Source organism: Pavona decussata, unplaced genomic scaffold (assembly GCF_977016875.1).
Source record: "Pavona decussata unplaced genomic scaffold, jaPavDecu1.1 SCAFFOLD_56, whole genome shotgun sequence".
In the NCBI taxonomy this organism is placed as follows: Eukaryota; Metazoa; Cnidaria; class Anthozoa; order Scleractinia; family Agariciidae; genus Pavona; species Pavona decussata.
The window spans coordinates 500001-518612 of NW_028145478.1; the positions used below are offsets into that span (position 1 = coordinate 500001).

Sequence of the window (18612 nt, forward strand, 5' to 3'; positions counted from 1 at the left end):
ATCCTATGAACAATCATGACCCTACTATTCAGTGTATTAATTGCGAAATTCAGTTAATGAAATCTGCATCACTGACAGTTGAACATTTGACGCGTGAGAGAAACGGAATAGCCCCTGGGATATCGCTACGAGATTGTCACATGTCACATGTCCGGCGGATCTGCCCCGCAGCAATCAACAATCACGCAGGATCACGATCAATAGATCGGCATATTTGCCTGCGAGCAAGCTCTCGTTTAGGTCAGCCTCATGCACATAGTTTAAATTTAACGACTGCTGTGTAATTAACAAAAAAAAAATGAGGTGTATAAAGTTTAAATCCCTTATCCACTACTTCCTCGTCCTTTTTCCGACATATTTCAGGTTGTTCATGCTCTCAGAAAAACCATCACATAGGGCTGTTATCAATCATAATTGATTGGTGGTATGTCATATTGATGGTATGATGGTATGTCCTATGTAGAGCTGACTGTAGACTGTTCACAGTCCCCCTATTTTTCCGTGGGATTCTCGAGACCGGTATGCTTCGATGGAGCTGCCGCCATCTTGGTTTGTAAAAGCGAGCGCGATCTGGGGAGACTGTCTACCGAGGGGAGTGGAGTTTGGAGGCGGCGGGAAAAATATTTTTTCGCTTCCCATCCCCAACTATGCTAACACCCACTCCCGCTCCCCTCAGTAGTTTAGACACTCTCCCCAGATCGCGCTCGCTTTTACAAACCAAGATGGCGGCGGTTCCATCGAAGCATACCGGTCTCGAGAATCCCACGGAAAAATAGGGGGACTGTGAACAGTCTAAGCTGACTGTGCAACATTGCGAAAGTAAATCGGACCGAATTTGATCGGCAATGCTTAACCTTGAAGCACATATACGGGTCATGTCGAGTCTACATTATCAAATTAGAAACATTGCCAAAATAAGAAAATACATCACGGAAGAAAGTGCAAAAATTGTTGTACGCGCCTTGGTTATTTCTAAATTGGATAATTGCACTTCGCTTTTGTATGTACTTCCTAAAACATCTCTGAGCAAAGTATTAATTTGGCACTATCTAAGTATATGCAAGCAACAGACCGCATTTTCTATGGGTTTTAATTACCGGCGTAATAAACCCACGCGGGATATTGGGAGAACACGAGAAAAGCAGCTGGTAAATCAGGAGCCGCGGGTCAGTGACTTACAAGCTATTCGAGTGTTTTCCCAACATCCCAAGTGGATTTTTAACGCCGGCAAACCCACAGAAATTGCGGGCTATTTGCTTTTACTAAAATAACTATAAGGAAAAACAACGAGGTTTAGGCGAAAACATGTTTTTTGATACGATGATCAACTGTTGTCTTCTCATTACATTCATCGTTCGACGCCTGATGGCCAATCAAAGCAGCGAAATGGTCGCCTTTTGCATCTTTGCCGAAGACAAAACTGCTTCTTTTTGGTCTTCGCTGGTCTTCAAAGCCGGTAGAGCAAAGACAGAAAAAAAAAATTGTCAGGAGTAGGATTTGAACCCACGCCTCCATTTGGAGACCAGAACGCCCGACCCAATCTGTACTGGGAAGGTATTACAACCTTGAGTCTGGCGCCTTAGACCACTCGGCCATCCTGACAAATTCAAATACCGTGTAGCATGAAAATTTTGCGGGACTTTTATTTTGCGGATTGGCGATTTTTTGTGATTTTCGGGAACAAATGTTTGCGGTTCGAGATGACTGAAATTTCTGCTGGGAACTAATTTTTGCGATGCTCTGGTTCAAGTAGCAGAATATTTTGATTGAAGAAACCTGAATAGTTTTATTGCACGGTCAATTGTGTCACAGTTCACTCTAGTTACATATTAGAGACATATCACTTTAATACCTTACTGCGCAAAGGGACTGAACAACAACAAAACAAAAAGCCTACCCCTACCATTCGCAGCCAAACACTGTTTCGTTAATACGGTTTGCCACCACCGGAATTACCGCATTTACCGTACATTATTTTTTAAGAAAGCAGTATGAATGTTTGAATTACCGTAGCTGAAAACTTCCAAGGCATACAGAGGGGATTTCGAGTAAAAGACGCAGCTAGCATATTTAGCATATATAACTTTTCGAGACCTAATTGGGAGCGGCCTGCTAAAATTATGGAAAACTATGCCCTACTGTAACGCAATGACTGACAGACTCAGTCGATAATAATAACACTCTTGTTCAGTTGAAATTCTGCACTTCTGCACTTCTGTGCAGGCCGCTGCAGAAGCGCCACTAGAACATGATTGGTCTGCTGCACGATTCAAGTATGTGCGTTCCTTCAGATGACCCATTCGTGGCAATCTAATGTACTGAATTGCTTAACTCTTGAAAGCTCTAGTTGCTTTTTTCAGAGGAAAATCATGTTAATGTTCTTGTTTAAGTTTAATGTATATCGGCGCTCCAGTAGCATAAGTCTATTAAAAGCGGAGTTTTTAATTTGACTGAAGGGCGTTAATTTTTGCAGCGTTTTATTTTGCGGGTGTTATTTTCTGCGGGAACAAAATTTTGTGGATCGAGCTCAATCCGCAAAATCCGCAAAAATTAGAACCCGCAAAATTTTCATGCTACACAACAACAACAACAACAACAAGCTTTATTTGCATGACTATAACAAATACAGTATTGCAAAAGCTATTCATAGCTAATTATTGATTCGTTAACTAATTCTTAAGATAACTTAAAATAAAATAAAATAAAATAAAATAAAATAAAGTAACTGAATTCTTTGCTTATTTTAAACTTTTCAGACAGTAGAAGTAATCATTCCGGAGAGAAGTTTATCTCTCAATTCGAAGCACGAGGAAACAAATGAAGTTAATTGAGTGTTTATAAAATAGTCTGTTGAGTTCATTATATGCGATAGTAAAGTTTCTTTTACTAATAGTCGTGTAAATGGAAGGCTAGGTTTTATTTTAGAAAAGAACATATCTCTTAAAGAAGAGTAACTTGGGCAATCTAATAAGAAATGAATTTCGTCTTCAATGGTTTTACGGTTGCAAACATTACACACCCCTTTCATTACGGGGTATGTTGTCGTATCTTCCTGTTTCAATCAAAAGCTTGTGGCTGCTTATTCTTAGTTTCACTAATGCTTTCCTAGAAGTGTTTTTCCTTGTGAGATCTAGGTAAGCAGAGGGGCCAAAAGTTTTTTTGATTGTGTAATAAAAGCTGAGTTTTTGTGAGTGTTGAAGGGTTTGGTGCCAATAAGAGATATATTTCTTTTTCATAAGATCTATATATTGTTTGATGTTATTTTCATTCAATGTGTAATAATTAAAGTTGGGGAAATTATAGTATTCACTCATCTTCATGAGACTGGAGTAAAAGCTAGTTTGACCGCTATAATGAAGGTCAACAGATATTCTTAGGGATTGTTTTGCTATAGAATGTTCATCCTTTCCTTGGAGGTGGTGTACGTAATTAAGTATCTTTTTATTTATGTCAACGATAAGAGGAAATCTGCCAAGTTCAGCTCTACATGCAACGTTGGATGACTTATTATGTACTTCTAAATAGCGTTTACAGAAATGTAAATGTGTTTTTTCAATTCTGGAGCCTTCCCACGACTTAAAATCTGATTTAACAAAGGCACCCCACACTTCACTATTGTAGGTTAGAATTGGCTGAATCATTGTGTCAAAAATTTTACATGCAAGTGAAGGTTTCAGTGTACTAAAATCAGTGTGTCGTCTTAGACTAAAGAAAGCATGAAGAGCTTTTTGTCGAAGATGTTCGAGCGAAAGTGTGAAATTTCCGGAAGACGAAATGCGAGTTCCTAAGTAAGTGTAGTCTTGTACTATATCTATTAATTCATCGCCTATGTGAAAGGTATAATGGAATTTTTTTGTGCTTTTTTGAAAAATCATTATCTTGGTTTTCTTAGGGTTTATATTTAGCATCCATGAGTTGCAAAATGATGATAAACTGTTAAGGCAATTTTGTAATCCCAATTTTGATCGTGACAATATAATTAAGTCATCTGCATAAAATAATGAGCTGAGTTTGGTGACATTTGGTAGTATAAACGGGTCAGACAAAATATTGTTGAACGAAAAGGCTAAATCATTAACATATAGATTAAAGAGCAGAGGACTTAAAATGCAGCCTTGACGCACACCTCTACTGTATTGAAAAGATCGCGTTTGACTATTTCCAATTCTAACGGAACACGTAGAATAATTTTATAAAAGCTTCCTCCGACATTGATTTGTAACAACTTGTACATAAGTCCATCGTGCCAGACAGAATCAAACGCCTTTCTAAAGTCCACAAAACATGCGTATACTTTTGTTTGGTGAGATTTGACGTATTTATCTACTAGTGTTCGTAGTGTAAAGACATGGTCTGCTGTTCGATTTTTTACTAAAAAACCAATTTGAGATTTATGAAGAATGTTATGCGACTGAACGTGTTCGAGGAGTCTATGATTGAGAATTGAGCAAAATAATTTACCAAGACAACTAGAAATACAGATTCCACGATAATTTGAGGGATCAGTTTTAGATCCAGTTTTAAAAATGGGTGTAATAAGACCATCGCACCAATTTTGAGGCAATGTACCTGAGCTAAAGGCCTTGTTAAATAGCTGTAAATAGACTGGCATTAACTCGTTTAAGCTAGATTTGATCATTTCATTTTTGATTCTATCTGAATACGGAGATTTATTGTTTTTTAGCTTTTTTGCCGCTTTACGTATTTCAAGTTCAGATATAAGGTAGTCCAAGGAGTTGGGATGAGTCGCATTTTCTAGTCTATGTAACGCACTGCGAGTCGCTTCTTGGTGTGAATTAAGGGGTTCGTTAGAGTGTAGCGATTCGAAGTGTGACATCCAACTTTCTTCCGATATCGGGGGGTTATTACGTTCCTGAACAGAATCGTCCATCGATTTTAAACAATTCCAAAAGCTTCGGCTGTTCGAGTTATCTACTGTTTTTTCAAGTTCCGAAATCTTAGCATGATAGTATTCTTTCCTCTTCTCTTTCAGGAGGCTTTTGTACTGGTTTAAGACGGTGTGATACTTTTCCCTAAGCGTGATATTAAGGGGGTCTCTATGCTTTAGATTAGCAAGTTTACGTAACTCGTGTCGTTTAAGACGACAATCTTTATCAAACCATTTCTTGTTAGCAGGCAGTCTAACATGTCGTTTTTTAATGACCTTAATTTTTAAACAGCGTTTTGCAGTTGTTAAAATAATATTTTCTACTGCATCGAGGGAGGTGTTGATGTTTCTGTCTGGCCCACTGTCAATAAGAAAATCGTGTATCAATCTCTGTATATCTCTTGATTGTAGCGCGGCTCTAAATTTTTGTGGTGAATTACTTTCCCAAATAAATTGTTTGGGTAAACGAGTTAGTGTATCGTTGGTATTTGTTGTGGCTAAGTGATTATCATTTGTGCCAATATTAAGCCATGCTATTATTGAACTGTGATCTGATAAACTTGACGGCTCTCTGACAATGAATTTCGCCACATGGGGGAATAAATTTTGATCACATATTGCATAGTCAATAACACTGACTCCTGATTTTCCATGAAATGTGGGTCTTCCTAATGAATCACCAGATATTCGACCATTCAGAATTCTTAGATCTGCACTTCGACAGATTTCTAAAAGCTTTTTCCCGTGGTTATTTAAATCGTTATCAAAGCTATTTCGCTGAATGGCGTATTGTGAAGATTTAGATTGATCATTTACTATAATCGAGTTGCCGTCTTGACAAACATTGTCTGGGTATTTACCTGTTCTTGAGTTGAAATCTCCCATGAGGAGAATTGATCCGTGTGAGGAGAATTTTTCGATGTCATTTTCAAGTTCTTCAAATAGTTCAGGAGAGAAGTATATGGAATTGTACGGTGGAATATAGGCGCCACACACATAGATGTCGTTATCAGTTTTCGTGAATTTCTTCAGAATTTTAAACCATAAAAAATTCGTCGATTGTTTTTCCACTGAGATCCAATCATGAAACTTTGGCTTATAAAGCAAAGCTAGGCCCCCCGAGTGGCGACCGCAGTTTCCTGTTTTTACAACATTTGTAGTCACAACCTTGAAGCCTTCAACTTCAATATTCCCTTTTTTCCATGTTTCGGAAAGAATTGTGAAATCAGAATTTTTGATCATACTTAAAAAGTCACTATTTCGTAATTTGTCGCCTAATGTCTTTGAAAACAGACCATTGATATTCCAGGCAAAAAAGGAGAGCTTATTAGATTGATTTGATTCTGGCATATCGGTATCCGAAAAGAGAAAATAGAGCAAATTCACCGGATATCCCGGTAAATAGCCCCGCTATGTCACTTAGAGGCAAAGGAAAGTCTATATTAGTTTATAAGGCATTAGAGTAGAGTCTTAATAAAACGCAGTAACGATACCAGTTCCTTGGGTACTTCCACTCCAGAGATCTTGCTATCACCAGACTGATCATTGTAAGGGAGAGATGAAGAGTTGGGCACTAGATGCTCATTCGCTTTTGCAGGCGGACCATTCTGTGCATGAACTAATTTTGACTGCTGCTGCGGAGTGTGGTAGGTCGGTCTGTTGGTTCCGCTGAGGGGACCATATTTTACAGCATTACGGTACTCCCCTATCCTATGAACAATCATCACCCTACTACTGAGTGTATTAATTGCGAAATTAATGAAATCTGCATCTCTGACAGTCGGGTCAGGGGATGAACATTTGACGCGTGAGAGAAACGGAATAGCCCCTGGGATATCGCTACGAGATTGTCACTTGTCACATGCCTGGCGGATCTGTCCCGAGACAGGGCGCTTATTCGGGACAGGGTGCTTATTTAATTTTTTGAGAAACAACCTTATGTTCAAAACAAAACTTTAATAAATATTAAAATAACTAACAATAACAGAAACCGTAACAGTAACAAATTGTTGAAAGTTCAGTTACTGTTAAAAGAATTGTTCATTTTACAACAACAACAACAACACTTTATTAAATAATAGACAGTTACAAGGTGTTTATATACCTACCCGCAAATAGCTGAAGCTAGTCAAGGCGGGTAGGTATGTTTATACTAAAACAAATATGTTTATACTATAATAAATATACATGTACGGTATGGTTCGTTTGAAGGAATTATGTACTCACATGTGACATTACAGTTGAGAAACTCAGACAAAGACAACTGTTTTTGTAATACACTGAATACATTATTACGTGTGTCAGCTATTAAAGGAAGATAAACCACGTTTGATACGTACTCTGAAGGCGCTGTAATAATATTAGAATAGGGGCGCTTATTGACAAAAACACATTCGAAGGGGGGCGCTTATAGAGTGTGTGCACGGCGGCCATGTTAGAGGACTAAAACAATAGAAGATATTTGCATAAAAATAGAATATATTTCCCAAAGGAAAATCATTGTATTGTTTCGGTCCTCCAACATGGCCGTCGTGCACACACTCTATTGGAAGGAGGGCGCTAAATCGAATCAGTATGTACAGTTTAAATTCATTGTCCAAATTTGAGTCCATTTCATTCAATATTTATTTATAGGTCACCTGTGGGGAAACGATCGTCGCCTGTAGGGCGACAATCGGAAAAGCGAAGCTTTTCGAGCGAGGCGCGAAGTGCTTTCTTCACTTTCTCCCGCCCCCGCCCCAATCCTCTCGCGGCTTGCCGCGTTCGCCGCTCGCGCTTTTCCTTGCTCGGGTATGCACATACGTACAAATATATGTCAGATGACATACATCTTGGAGCAAGTTAACCCTATTTATTTGCAAGTTCAGGTTAGTGAAGTACATTTTGCTGTCGAAAGCTATCTCCTTTTTGCTTAAAAGATCATTTGATGGATTGCAGGCCGCTCAGTGACCGCAAACATCCAGACCAAGTAGCTAGCTAGTGTCATGGAATCTTACATAAGTTACGTACAACGGATCTTTTGCTCTCTCGATTGAGTATTATTTGGACTTTCAGCTGTCGTCTGAATTTATTCTTGTACTTTAATTTGCTTGCAGGCCTCGGAAAGGTAAAAAAGATAAGGAGATCCGCTGGGAGAGCTGACGAATTGGGAAAGACGTTTCGAGGTAAGACCCCGGCGCAATGTTGGAACGTGTCATGAAATGCACTGTTAGTTTGGGTAGTAAAGCTAAACAGCTAAACAAATTATCAACTAGAAACCTTAAAATACAACGTAAAACATGTTTCTGTTGAAAAGTGAAGGTTACAGCTCTGGTAGTAAGCGTGTAATCATGTTTCAATTAATTTAACATAGTTTTCGAATTCTCTAAAATTTTCTTGCAAATGCTGGAGAATGTCTTACAAGTCAGATGTTAAGAAACAATAAAACTGCCTGTTTTTTCTTCCAACTGTATACTGCAAAATCCAAGACAAAACATTTTACATTTTGAGCTGCTTTTTGTCAGATATAGGTGGTTTGCGTTGCCGCCATGTTGCTGTCCAAAACAAAATAACATTTGTTCTCATAGTTTGCATAAGAATGGAAGTTAATCCCAGAGAAGAAAAATCTTATTGTTCCTGGACACCAACATGGCCGCCATGACGTCACATGCAAACCATCAAGTTTTAAATTTTGATACAATTTGGCATTGGTTGTGTTTTCACGATGCCAGATGTCTCACTTATCATTCCTGAAGGTGTTTTGTTTACCGACTTTATTAAGCGACTTAAAATTAATGGGTGTCTTCACGAGTAAGATTATATTTTATTCTAGTAATTTGAGGAGATGACGTGCGCAAATAAATCAATATTTTGAATAATAAAGCAGGAGATGCAGACGGCACTCGCATGTACATCCTTGTTCTTTTTATTTCTGTGTTTATGCGCTTGCTTTTTAACCGACAAAGGAACCGATTACAGCAAAGGCTGAGATTGCTAACAGTTAGAGCCAGGAGAAGAAGAGCAGAGGCATATTTTTTCCATTCTCAGAGGAAGATATGCTGCAGAATAAAAATTGTATGGGTTCTTGAGAGGCTGCAATTCTGGTTGGAACAAATGGTTTTAAACCAGTGCCCTGATAACATTTGGCAAGAACATTTTCGTATCTCGAGGCAAACAATCATTTGAAGAAGGAAGCTTCTGAGATGGTGATACGGAAATTTTTCATCCTGTTTCCCGGGAGGCATAAAAATATATAAATAGAAGGCACATTCTTTTTACAATTTGACTTAGCCTATCAGATAAATGACTGCAAATTCCTTCTCATTGGCGAAAATTAATTGCCGAGTTGCTTAAGCTACCTGGTTTGGTGGCTTAAATTTAATGACAATTTCATTGAAGTTTGCCGACTTGCTTAACTTTAATAGGCAAGTTGGAAAAGGAACTGTTTTCACGAGATTTCTGGTTGTCACTCGCTAAGCGACTTGAAAAATCGCTTGTGAAAACATGCCATTGTCATGAAAAGGGTTGGTCATTGCGGTTTGAAATGATAGCTCAAATTACTCACGATTGTGTCGCATAAGAGTCGATCGTGATGTTTCAACTGCTACACCGCAAGTCTTCATCAGGTAGTGACGTAGACTGGCTGTGTATCAGTATAAGTGGCACCATGGTTGATGGTAAATGGGTGTAGTGAGGATTGGAATGCACAGTTTAATCAACCATGGCTCTTCTCATGTTGATACACAGCCACATGACACCATTGCCTGACGAATACCAGCAACAATTAATTTGACTCCGAAGATGACTTCTGCTCATAATTTACATAGTTGTGACATGACTCCTGTGTTCAAACCATTTACAGTTACCCCAGACATTGTTTTTCAGTTTTCCCTGAAACAACAACTGTATATGCAGTGGAACGTTCTTTCCATTTCCAACATGGCAGATTGATTGTAGCCAGTAAACGCTCTTTGGTTGCTTTGGTTTTGGATTGAAAACATCAAAACTTTGAGGTACAGTACCAGTGAAAATTGTGTAAGTTGACAGTCACTTGAAACTCAGATGATGCGACTCTATCCTTGAAATTCGAGAACTTCAAGTTTTGAGTCAAGTGACTTCATGGCTCAATTAAGTTTTTAGTCAGGCCTCAGAGTTTCAAGTCAAGTGACTAGAGTTTTTAGGCAAGAGAACAGTGGGGGTTATTACTCAGTTCCAGCTGTAAGTGTTTGTGAGACACATGTAAATAAGAGAAGACTGCAGTTCACTTCATATCAAGGAATGAAATTTCATTTCATTACGGTGCTGCTTGAAACTACTTGTGCATTTGCATTTAGTAAAACCTTGCCTTTGCTGGTGTTGATTCCCATGAATTCACAAGAGTGGGACAAAAACCAAAGACAGACGTATCACACATGAAAGCAACTAAAAACTGCTGTGCATTAGATGCGGTAATGTGTCTGCATTGGCAAAGTAGTAACATTGTTATGTAGTCCTGTTGAACTTTATCTCAAGTTTTACTCATCGAGGGAGTATCAAACGTAGACGAAGAATTAGATTTCAGAATACCATTGCATAGTAGCTGCTTTATTGTAAGATCCAACAGATGTTTAGTTTTCACCTGTGTGTGCATAGAGTGACAATAACTTCCTGAGGGCTTTAGAATGTTATTCCTTATTTTCTGAGTATTTCAGATAAAGAATGCAACAACTTCAAGTTTGGTACCATTGATTGTATTACAAATCATGATGCACAGTCCCATGTAAATGCCCCAAAGTTTTTTTGATAATTCTAAGTGCTTGGTATAAGATAAGATAAAATAATTAACATCATATACACAGGGAGTGGTTGCCCAGTCTCCCAAGCCAGAGGCTCATGTTATAAGTGTTTGACAAGCTAAAAACTAAGAACTATACTAACATCATGAAAGGTAAAAACTAGGAACGAGCAAAAAAGTAAGAACAAATCACGTGTAAAAAGAGTGGAAGACTACATATATCTTCATAAATCAAAGGCAGTTGCTGCATTGGCAGTCGATAAAATACAACTTACCAATATCTAACTGTCTGTAAAAAGATGACATATTTGTTAACTGGTTTTGTTTCCATTTTAACCCTTTGATTACCAACTTTATTCAAATGTCAATATCAATAGTGGTTACCCACTAAATCAGAACACTAGTAACTAGTTTTGAACTAGAACTAGTTACTAGTTCATAATTGAAGGGTTTTATGCAAAACTATTGTAAGTGATGATTTTGGCCATTTTTTTAAAATGTCATCCAAATGAGCTGAATTTTTGCCTGTGGCCTTTGATTTAATAGAAAAACATTGCGATGTATTTTTTTTTCGAACATTTTTGCTTCATTTTGCTTAAGCAAAAAACGCGCACAGGCGTTCTTTGCATTCTTTTATTCAAAGCGGAAACAAAAGAAATTGATTAAGTTCTTTGTTTCGTAAAATCAACGGAGCGGGAAATTTGAAGCTCAATATGAATAACAATGGTATTCTAAACCTTTACTGCAATAAAGTGAAGTAGTGTGTGCCGCCATGGCGCACTTTGTTTGGTGTGTGGAATGTTGACTTCAGGGGGTACCCGGATCGATTCATGTGTAACTTTTTTTGCTTTCCACTCACAGTCTCTTATTTTTTATTTTTTTTATAAGCAAAGTTTGGGTGTATTTTTTACTTTTTTTGGCCAGTTTGATCTTCGTTAAAGACAAAAAATGAGGCCAAATGATGGAATGTGAAAGGTTGGGCCTTGAAAATGTAGGTGGTGTGAAGCCCAAGCCACCGTCATTTTTTCCTGGGTTTAATTTTTTTGGATGATTAAGAAAATCCACTTCGTCAGAAGCCCATAACTGTGCTCCTGAATTTGTTGATCCAAGCACAGGGAACAGAGGAGTTAAATTTGACCATATTTCAAGCTGAGAGCATAACCGTCCTTTGTCGATTTTTAGTTTTCGATTTTGCTCGGATTTGTCCAAATTTTTGCATGTGAACTGCAAAAATTGAAAAACATTGTCCAGCATTTTTTTTTTGCCGATTTGTGTTTCGTATTCAAGAAATAATGTATGCAAAAAAACTGCGTTTTTGTCTGCATACACAAAGAAATCGACAAAGCTTAGTTTCCAGGTGCTAATTATTCGTTCCGTGAGAGTGGTTTGAAAATTACATCACGTCTTCTCGGCTCAAGTCTTGGCTCCTGTTCGCTCACTTTAGCGTTGAAAATAGCCGCATATTTTCGACGAAGCTTTTAATTTTGATCAAGAAAACATCAATAACAATAAATTGTTACCTTTTGCACATCTTCACGCAATGATAAATATTCAAAGCACGTGAATAGTAGTGAAATCGACCGGGACAAACAAAATAACATTCTTGTTCGGAGAAAGCGAATAACGACTGAAACTTGACCAAGCTTCAACCTTCTTATCTAACACCAGTTTCGGTTCCTGAGCCTAAACTTGCGTGGATATCGAAAAGAATTCTTACTCTAACCGCTTGTAATTTAACAGAAAAATCTGTGGGGGCATTTTAAAGATATCTCGATTTATGGAAAGTAGGAACTTTTTCATTCATCTGTGCTTTATTATCACTGTTTTTAAACATAAATATCTTAAAATCGAAGACACCCATGAAGCTCAATATACATTTAGAATGGTTTGCTATCAGGAAAGACCCTTTGACAGAAAAGACAAAGTGTCAAGTTTTATTATGCCAGAGATATTGGTGAAAAATGCTGGAATAAACAAAATCACCCCGTAAAAATTGATTCATTATTTATTTGAAAACGCTCTTACAGATTTTTTTCTTATTTCGCCTACAAGTTGTCTAGATTGAGTAGTTTAAATCCCTAAAGTTTCGTCATAAAGTGTCTGACTAGATTTCGAGATAATCGACAATGTTTAAAATGAGAGGCTATGCGCTTCCGTTGCTATGGTAATAGCTGTTGCTTGGAAACCGATGAGAAAATTAACTTTGATCATATGTTGAAATGATGACGTAGTATGAAGGAGATCGAAGTTTATCTTGTATGCGAGATTGTAATTTCAAAACTTCCACCCTAAGTCCAAAAAAACTGCCTTGAGCCTCCTTAAGTTTATGCCTGAAGTCAGAGGCCAGCCTAGCTGTCTACTCTCACCATGCCTGTAGCATTGTGGTTCTTGTTGACATGGGTATGACAGCAACTTATAAAAAAAAAAAAACACAAACACACACACACAGTCTGCATGCATTACCAGTACCTGCTTGTCATATTGATATGATATCAATGCTAAATATTGCAAAAAATTGCTGACAGTTCTTCTCCTCTCCTTTTCCATTTATAAATTTGCACATTTTGTTCAATGTAAACCTTAGTTTAAGACCCTGGCCAATTCTTCTGGACAAGGCGTCCTCTGTAACTGTGAAAAATGCCTCTATGCTTCCCTAAACTAACCCTAATAATACAGATACCAATATTTTAAGGCTCAGGAAGTGTTGTTGACAGATCTAAACTAAAGGAAAGTGAGATTTACTATGGTATTATTTACTATGGGTAATGCTATTTACCATGGTGTGCTTAGGTGACCTTGTTAAAATTTATTATGTTGTACAAATAATGCTATAAAATTTGACTGTCCGTATAACAGACTTTGCCAAGAAATCAAAAGAAGGCACAGATGCAAAATTAATAATGCAAACACAAAGATGAAATTTACCAAGCACTGGTAGTTTTCCAAACTCTTTAGAACAGGGTATTGGGTGAAATACTGTCTCATAATTTTGTAAGTTTGGTTCATTTTCCTCTCTTTAGTACAAAGTAATATGGTGTAAATTGTGGATATTATCTTGACTAGTCCCAGAGATAACCTTCATGCATTATTTTTGCTGCAAGTCTACACAAAGGAGCAGTCAAAGCGCATGTACAAATGATGTTTAAAATATTTGCTCAATAATAGTATTATAATTATTTAATAATGCAGACAAAAAAGGATTGCTACAAGACCTTTTTGACTCACAGTAATCAGTGATAGTTAGATTAGAGAATTTTGCGAGTTGCTGTGCATTCTACAGTTGGCATACAAGTGTTACAGAAATGTGTTGGGTGCTTTGTATGAAGAGAGCATTCGAAAAACTTGAGGGAATTGATTGTCAAAATTATACAGTAAAAACCCGCGTGTAAGAACCTACATTTTTTAAGTCTGGCAAAATAGGTTCTTGTATTTTGAGGTAGTTGTTGTCAATTTAGGGTAAGTAGGTTCTTAATTAGGTTCTAAATTTCTATGAAGGAGATATAGTTGTTGATAACCAGAAAAATAAACAAACTTGGGTTTGGCCTTTAAATATACAGTATTTATTCGCAACTGTACTTTATATAAACCTGTTTTTGTTGTAGAAATTAATACTTTTATTTGTAATTACAGTTTGGTATTTTCTTGCAATATAAATTTGCAATCTCAAAGTCAACTCCTTTGTTAAAATGTTTATCATAATTTAACTGTTACCCGCACATAAGAACCTGCTTGATCTTGCTTGGCTAAACAGGTTCTTATATTTTTGAGTATTAAAATGGCAAATTTCTGCCAGCAGGTTCTTAAACCACTAGGTTCTCACACGCGGGGTTTTACTGTACCACAAGCAGTTAGTTTCATTTATAAAATGGGGTATCTATGTACTTTTATTTTACCAAAGCATGGCGCTTATAGGAAGTAGACATAATGAACACTTGACAAACAAAACATCACCGTAAGATGAACACAATAGTCAAGATGGCTGACCAGCTAAAAGCACTTTATTCGTCATGCACCTCACATGATGCACAATAGGGAGCTTAAGGTACAGACGTTTTCACTGTGATGTGACGAACCAGATAGACTGGGTCAGATGTTGCCGTTTTCATGCCATAATCGAAGTTGATAAGATTCTGATGACGGCGGCCTCTGCGAGTTTGTCGAGTTGTTGGTTGAAGTTTATAAATTCAAGCTCATTTATCTTAGCATGGCTACGTTTGAAGAGTTCTGCTTACTCCTTGTTCTTTATTATGACGCTAACCTTATTAGCGATTGAGATTTTGTGCTTTTGTACGACATGTTTCCATCGAAAAATCCTAATTTTCCATATGACGAGTATGCTCTTTTTGACTTGGATAACATGAGCGAAGCTGAGTGCAAAGCAGAATTCAAATTTGAAAAGAGTGACCTTCCTGTTCCTGCTGAAGCCTAGCAGATTCCACCATCCTTCAAACGAAACCAGGGAAGCTTAGTAGATGGAATGGAAGGCCTCTGTATGCTTTTGCGACATGTTGCTTACCCATGCAGATTTGGTGATATGGTACCTCGTTTCAGCAGTCCAGTACCTGTGATGAGCATGGTCACAAATCATGTAATTGATTTTACGACACCCACGGACCAGGGCACGAAATTAACTTTTTCCTTAAAGAGACATTTGGCTCCTAAATATTCCAAAGTGGTCGCCAAGTCCAAAAAGTTAGTAGCCATTTTTTTCCGAAACGAAAACTAAAAATATTGAAAATGCGTTATCTTGGATGATAATATCAAATCGTAGGCTTTCCTAGCGTTAGGAATGCCTGGACTGTTTTGTTGATGTCTAAAGAATAGCAAACAACAATTCTGGTCATAGTAAAGAATGAACATCACCAACATTTCATCACATGGTAAGTTTTTTTTTTATTTTTGGAAATTATTCAGCTTTCCCTCGGAGACCACCAAATTTGATGATCTCATCATGGTGTCCACTTATTTCAAAGACTCAGCAGCATTGTTTACATGTACACTACAATATCAACCACTTGCCAGAAGTCTTAAGTTGGCAAAATCTTTTGTATCAATTTCAGAAACATAAGTTGGCAAGTTTGCTAAACTATTGTTTCTGATACATTAAAGAAAATCATACTGAATTACAGCATTGAAAAGACAGTTTCCATCAGCAGAAGTAATTGTGGCTGCTATTTCTTGTCGTAAAGGAATATCCTCTGGCACCAGGGACATTGCCAATTTGTCTTTCGGTAATCCCATGTGGCCACGGAGGGGCAAGGTGCGAAAAAACTTCTTGTCGGCATATTTTTCTTCCACGGCCCGTGCGAATTCCGAAACCTCATCCTCGGTCCCAGTTGTACGCGCAGCCAATATTTGAAATAAATTTTCCCAATCCTCGTCGACGTTCACTCGGCGACATGAATATTAATGAAAGTCCGAGCAGCGAAATCCACCATCCTGGATATTTCAGCGTTCACGTGCGGTAGTATTGCCCGCAATATTGTACTGTTAGCAAAAGGGACATTTGAATGCACAATACACAATGAAGCCTCTGAATTATCCAAGATGGCAGATGTTGACGGAGAGTTCATGACGGTTTTGCTACAAATAAACCTCGCCATTTGCACCGATTTTCTTTTTCAAGGCAGGATAAAGGAAAGGGTTCTGGTCGCCAATGTAGCGACTAACTTTCGAATCTTGGTCGCCAGCACGGAAAAATTAGGTGCATTGGCGACTGTATCAGGCGCAATTTCGTGCCCTGCGGACATTGTATTACTCAGTGGAAAGACGCACTGTTCAACCCACCTGCACTGGAGATGTATGCTCGACCAGTACCCGACAAAGGGGCTACACTCCAGAATTGTTTTGGTTTCATTAATGGGACTGTGCGCCCCATTGCCAGACCAGATCAGCATCAGAGGGTAATGTACACCGGCCATAAACGCATACACACGCTAAAATTTCAGTTTCTTGTCTTGCCGAATGGGTTGATCATAAATCTTTATGGCCCTGCAGGTAACTATGTTTTTCGAGATGCTGTAATTTATCAACTATTAATACACATGTATTTATTTTGTTTTGAAAAGCAAAGCTACGAGGTAGTTATAAACATGCTTTTCGAAAGGCAACATTTCATAATATTTTAATCTATAATCTTTATTGGCATACTTCTAAAACAGTAAAATACTATACTAGAAGTTTAATAAATACATAAATACATAAATACATAATAAATAAATAAATAAATAAATAAATAAATAATTTAAATAAATAAATAACTAAATAATTCAGAAAGACAACAGTAATTACTGTACCAAAAAGATGTAAGCTAAAATTCGCATACATATATATATATACATCAATCGTTTCAACATTTCTGAATTAAAAGCTTTAAAACCGTGCAACAAGTCAGGAATCACAGGCAATGTTAAATAGTACCAGATCCTAATTGACCTGGGGTAAAAGGAGGATTTAAATGTATCATTCAACTTGCAAAGTTGAATGAATGGAGTGCAGTTAGGAAGATGTGAAGCTCTTGTTATGGGTGAGATCTCCGCCGGTAAGGAGATTGATCTAGAGTAAGTATTACAAGTTAAATCTGAATGAAAAATAACTACAGTTATGGATTAAAGGCAAGGCCATCAGCTGATTAAGTTTTGGGTTGTCTCAAGATCTTTTCACAATCTATGTGTGATGAATGCCAGGGCTAGTTATTTCTGATACTTACAAAAAGTTATATCTATTTAGAGGGCCGAAGGCATAACGCTGGAATGCTAGCAGGATCTGGACTCTTGCGAGACTTGGAATGATATGCATTTTCCACAGGAGGCCAACCCGTGTGTATATATGGAGATCCTGCATATCCTCCTAGAGTCCACCTCCAAGGACCATTCCAAAGTGCAGCTCTCACACCCCAGATGAAGATGTTTACTAATTCTATGAGCTCTCTCCCTGTGTGTCATTCAAATGGCTGTTTGGCGATATTTTAAACTACTTCAAATGCCTTGATTAAAAAAAAAATGGCTTAAGTAGTGTTGGGAAGACATTATGTTGTATGTGCACTCCTACAAAATGCTCTAACCTGTCTCTATGGTAATTAGACTTCACCTTTTTGTTTAACTTGACCCTCCAAGCCTCTAGGATTACTTTAGATGAATAGAAAACCCAGGAAATGACAGTGAAAGGAAAACATATGATTACACATACATCAGTAGTGAACCTGACTGATTCTGGCAAAGACTTCACAATAGGCTTCAAAGACAAAAGTAATTTTCATTGAGAGATTGTGTTTACACCCTGAATCTTGATTTAAAAAAAAGTATTAAAGGTAAGAATTAAGTGGCCATCTTTTGCAATTAACAAGTCACAGAAGCTGCAGCCTCAACAATTTTATGGACAAAAGCAAAAAAAATTATTAAAAGACAAACAGCGATGATTATATCTGTAAAATGGGGTGTAACATCAAATTAAGTCTAACAAGGAGTGAAGTATTAAATTAAAACTCCCTTCCCAATATCTGTGTCATCTTAAAAGTATTTATTTCACAAGTTGTACTCCCTAAAAATTAGCCACTTCACACAAGTTAGTCACGTGAACAAACTCACCCTGAAATTGTATTCTATCAAATCCAAAAAGCAAAAAGGGGCAGATGATCTCAGCAAGATAAGTTGACACTCTGGAGATTCTTAATTTGTAACAGTGACATTTTACAGTGACTTGAAAATTGACACATGAGAGCATTTGTACAAAAAAAGGCTGCAGTTTGCCATCCAGCAAGACTTTGCCATAATGATGCAATATAAATTAGATATTTTTTAACTTTGTTGAGGGATTTGGTGGTGTGGTAAAGCATCCAGTTTTATTATTACTTTTCCATGCATTTGTCTATAACAGTTTTTCCACAAACTCGTGAAGCTGAGTAAGTTAATTGCACAGTTTTCAAGAAAATTATTCACCATCAGATTCCCATGCAAACAATGTTAGTCTAACA

At 37.5% G+C, this 18612-nt stretch overlaps 2 long non-coding RNA genes, 1 other non-coding gene and 1 pseudogene across 3 annotated transcripts in view; 2 read left to right on the forward strand and 2 right to left on the reverse strand.

Annotated features, from left to right (window-relative positions):
* Positions 1-7259, reverse strand: part of LOC146480022 (uncharacterized) — a 7400-nt gene extending 141 nt beyond the window's left edge. The window contains exons 1-3 of the long non-coding RNA XR_014864798.1: positions 7169-7259; positions 6607-6953; positions 1-3 (exon numbers count right to left, since the gene is read on the reverse strand). The exon at positions 1-3 is cut by the window's left edge and continues 141 nt beyond it. This is a non-coding gene — a long non-coding RNA (uncharacterized LOC146480022). The remainder of the gene's footprint in view (positions 4-6606; positions 6954-7168) is intronic.
* On the reverse strand, positions 1483-1602 carry Trnal-caa (transfer RNA leucine (anticodon CAA)). The gene is made up of 2 exons: positions 1565-1602; positions 1483-1528 (listed from the first exon to the last, which is right to left on the reverse strand). It is a non-coding gene; the product is annotated as a tRNA-Leu (tRNA).
* Positions 7260-7668: 409 nt separating the features above from the next.
* LOC146480025 (uncharacterized) overlaps positions 7669-18612 on the forward strand; it is a 97077-nt gene continuing 86133 nt past the window's right edge. Inside the window, exons 1-2 of the long non-coding RNA XR_014864799.1 lie at positions 7669-7755; positions 7984-8052. This is a non-coding gene — a long non-coding RNA (uncharacterized LOC146480025). The remainder of the gene's footprint in view (positions 7756-7983; positions 8053-18612) is intronic.
* On the forward strand, positions 14642-17777 carry LOC146480026 (uncharacterized; annotated as a pseudogene).